Consider the following 4,095-nt stretch of genomic DNA (forward strand, 5'->3'; position numbering starts at 1 on the left):
TTAACTAATTCCAAAGAGCTCCTGAAGTAGGAGAAGTGATAGAACAAACTATTTTCAATATTTCATAAGAAGTGCATGTGGTCTCATTGGAGAGATGTTACAAAACTCACCTAAAGGTAGTAGCTGACAATGACAGATGTTGCTTTCAGTGCTATATTTAATAAAATGTAAAACAGCTAAGTAAATTATTGAAAAGACCATAAGAAGTCTATATACATAGTTTGGATTCATCTTCCTATCTCTCCACAGCCCTCGTACAGTGGCTCGTGAGAGCTGAAGACATCACTATTCCTCAGAAGGGAAGGGAAAGAAATTAAGAAATGAAGGGAAGGGAGGAAGTGAAGGAAAACAGGAGGGAAGGAAAGACAGAAAGGAGAGGAAGTATTCACACATGCAACTTGTTTCTTAAATGTAAAGAGTATTCTGAAGAAAATAATTTCAAACACATTATTAGGCGGCCAAATGCCATTTTATTTCATGAATCTATATTTCTTATGCGTAGACAATGGATTCTAAAAACAAGCTAACTTGTGGCTAATTTTAATACCCAGCTGATTTTTTGATGCAGACCCCATGTGACCTTTCAGTCACATGAATGCTCAGCACCTGCATTGGAATCCATTTGAACACTTGGAAATATCTTAGAGTTTATAGGTATGTATTTCAGTTTTATCTAATATACAGTTTAACAAAGTGAAGACCAAAGATATAATGGCCAATATGAATGTCATTGTTCATCATTAAAATGCCTCTCTTCAAAAATTCAGAAAGAGAAAATAATTTGAGGTAAATATTTGACAGAAATTCCTCAAGTGGTTCATATTATACTTTTCCCCAGGTGGAAGGCTTCTGGGATTGTGTGTGATGTGCTTACCTAGCAACTATCCTGACTTTGTTATATTTTTTTATAGCATAAGAATATAAGATTGTTTTTACATTTACATGAGAGAATCTTTTTCTCTTTTCTTGTTCTGCTCCTGGTGTGTGTATCCAGTGATGGTTGTTATCATTTCTAAGTACTGAGAATTAATACCCCTGGGGTCCCAGAATTTAACTCTCAGGTCTAAGCTTACATCACAAGACTTAAAAATTTATCCCAGAGAATTGTTACTCAGAAAGATAAGACTGTAAAGTAGATATAACTTTATTGTTTCTTCTGTAAGCTCAGAAAAAAGCTATTTATCTAAACAATAAAGTGTTCAACCAACCCCTTTCCCAAGACAATAGATCACTCAACTGGTCAAACCCACGTGTATATCAAACAACTGTTTATACACCAAGATTCACTCCCTTCCTCCCTGTGTCTTCCAATCTGTAACTATTATATTGAGAACTCTGACTAATAACCCCAGTTCAATCCCACATTGAAACATATGCCTTAAACTACTGGCAAGGGAATCCCAGAACTTAAAAATATCAGCCTTAAACCTCCCTTCCAAGATACAAATAAACCTGTCAAGATCATGTTCTCTCGGCTACAGTCAGGAAAAAATGTCATTCTGGAGTTCTCTTTGGGGAGTAGACACTGCTTCTATTACTTATAATAAAGAAGTATTGAAATTTAGAGCGAGCTCCCTCGGAGGATATGCTCAGAATCTAGACTTAGTCTATGAACAGTATCTAGTATTTAGTCTATGAACAGTATCTAGTATTAGTCAATAAACTATATGTATTAGTGTAATCGTTAATTACAAATGTGTATTAATATAAAATATAATCATTATTTTGATAATGAAAAGATGGCTAAAGAAAATATGAGAGAAGTCTTTGGAATTTATTTACTCTACTTAATATTCTCCTAATTTGGCTACGAACATAACTGTTATTAATATTTTAAATGCCAATTTTCTTTTAACAAACCTGAAATATCATGTTCATTCGTGTTATAGAGAGAGAAAATGTTGTAAACAATTTTTCATTTAATTAAAGGTTTTAAAGAAATTAATTTATAATTCTATTTTATGTAGCTGTAAACAGACTTCCAGTTATAAGAAAAATTTATTTTCATGAAACTGCTTGTTCTTAAGCATTAGTTTTAAAGACCTTTGTTTATGTTTCCGTGAATCTACAGTATGTAATACTTTCTTCTTGAACACATTTAGATGGCTTTCTAAGCATTGGGGCTCAAAGAAGGAGAAATGTTATTAAATGTTATAAAATATAAGGTGCAATTTAAGATCATGGGACTTTTAGAAGACCTGAAGTTCAACAGTATTTTTTCAAACAGCTATTTTACAGTATCTATAAAACCTACGATAACTGAATGTGGCTTGCAGTGTGAACTGCTATGATTTTGTGAACTTTTCCCCAAACAAAGAGTCTTGGTTTTGAGCTGAAGTTAAAGGAATATGCCACTTCTTTAATTGATTTTGCATTTCTAAAGAAGATAAGTAATAAATGCTTATTTCCTAAAAAAAATTGAACTGGAGGCATGCTACTTTTAAGCTGAACCTAAATGTTCATTTATGTGAACAAGACATTCTTGTTCATGTAATCTTTTGAAAATTGAGATTTTAAATAAAATAACATTATTAGGACCATGTTTATAACATCACAGGATAAATGTGTTTGGGCTTGCAAAGTTTCCCCTTCCATAAAGCTCTACTTATTTACCAAGGAAGTTTGATTATAGTCAAGGTTATTGAACTATTCTCCACTTCACATATTAAAAATAGTGAAGTCTTTTTTCCAAAATTATGTTTCTAATAAATACAATCATTACTCAAATTATTTATAGAATACTTAAATTAATATCTCAATAATGTTTTGTATTAGAATTCAATACCTGTGTAAAAAGTGGACATTTCTTTTTACGCTAAAATAAAAATATTCACTAAAGTTCTGAAATTACCTACCCAAAGATAATCACATCAGTTATAGCTGGTATTTTATGTATTTTGTAATGTCAGCATTTTTCAAATTATTTTCTTTTCTTAACAGGAACCCTAATTTGCACTGGTTTTTAAAAATGTACAAAGTAAGTTGAACAAGTTTTTTGCTTTTTTTTTTAAGCAGCATTGATTTAAACAAGAAACAAAATGCAAAACCTGGTTAAACAATAACCGTTACAATTACCACGGGGGTAGTGGGGAGGATTGAGATAGACCCTTGCTATAGGCAAGGCATATTGTATGCCAGTTCTCACACTAAGTTCAGAGGTATACTTTTCTTTTAAATTGTCATATCAAATAAGAAAATTGAACATAAGAAATAATTTATATTATTCAAGCTAAAATTAGCAATGGAATAGCAGTATGTTATTGCTTAGGATGGCATGTAGCAAATGGAAACTCTGGTAATGGATGTATCTTGAGTGTCACTCCTAGTCTAAATTCAGTTTACTAAATAATCACAATAATAATTCCCTTTTTGTTTCTCACTACCAGCTTCTTCTTATTATGCTTTATTTTTGCTTTGTTTCAGAATTATTGCTTCTATTTATAAAAATCTCAAATGTCATATTTCCATGCAACCTAGAAGAAGGAGCAGACTTCATCTCTCCAAGAGAAAGGTAATTATCTATGATATGTTTCCAGCCTTTTCTTGACGAGATGTTGTATCTAATGTTCACTTCTCTAGGGCGGGTATGCACAGCAGAAAGGCAAGGGAGGCAAAACGGAGTTACAGCTCTTGTTGATTGTTTCAAGGGAGGGGAAAAGGGTCAAGCCTTTGTAAGAGCTTGTTCTGAATATTCAAAGTAAGACGTCCAAACATTTAGGGCTCCCATTTGCTTTTCTTAGCAGGGCTAAGTCTTTTTAAATTATGTAAAACTAGAAATTAAAACATTGTTCTTTTTTGTTGTGATTTATAATGTATTGGTAAATTTAAAACTTTGAATGTTTACTTGTCAATACTGATCAAGAGATAAAATTAGGGGAAGAAGATTATATGCTTTGTCTTAAAAATAGAATAAATCTTAGAATTGTGGTTAGAAATCAACTAGTCGGTATCCAGTTTGGGGATAAAAATTTTCTGCCTCAGCTGGATAAGATCTATTTTACCTAAAGAGTAATCACTCTTTATTGTTTAATTTTTTCCATTAAAGGTATCATTATCTTCATATATGTCTTAATTTCAGTGTCAGATACATGGATG

General features: G+C 31.9%; 1 long non-coding RNA gene across 1 annotated transcript; it reads left to right on the forward strand.

Annotated features, from left to right (window-relative positions):
• The first annotated feature begins 566 nt into the window (after positions 1-566).
• Positions 567-3,512, forward strand: LOC137205039 (uncharacterized). The gene is made up of 3 exons (XR_010933969.1): positions 567-654; positions 2,941-2,977; positions 3,424-3,512. It is a non-coding gene; the product is annotated as an uncharacterized lncRNA (long non-coding RNA).
• The last annotated feature ends 583 nt before the right edge of the window (positions 3,513-4,095 follow it).

The sequence above is a fragment of the Pseudorca crassidens genome, chromosome 13, assembly GCF_039906515.1.
Source record: "Pseudorca crassidens isolate mPseCra1 chromosome 13, mPseCra1.hap1, whole genome shotgun sequence".
Lineage (NCBI taxonomy): Eukaryota > Metazoa > Chordata > Mammalia > Artiodactyla > Delphinidae > Pseudorca > Pseudorca crassidens.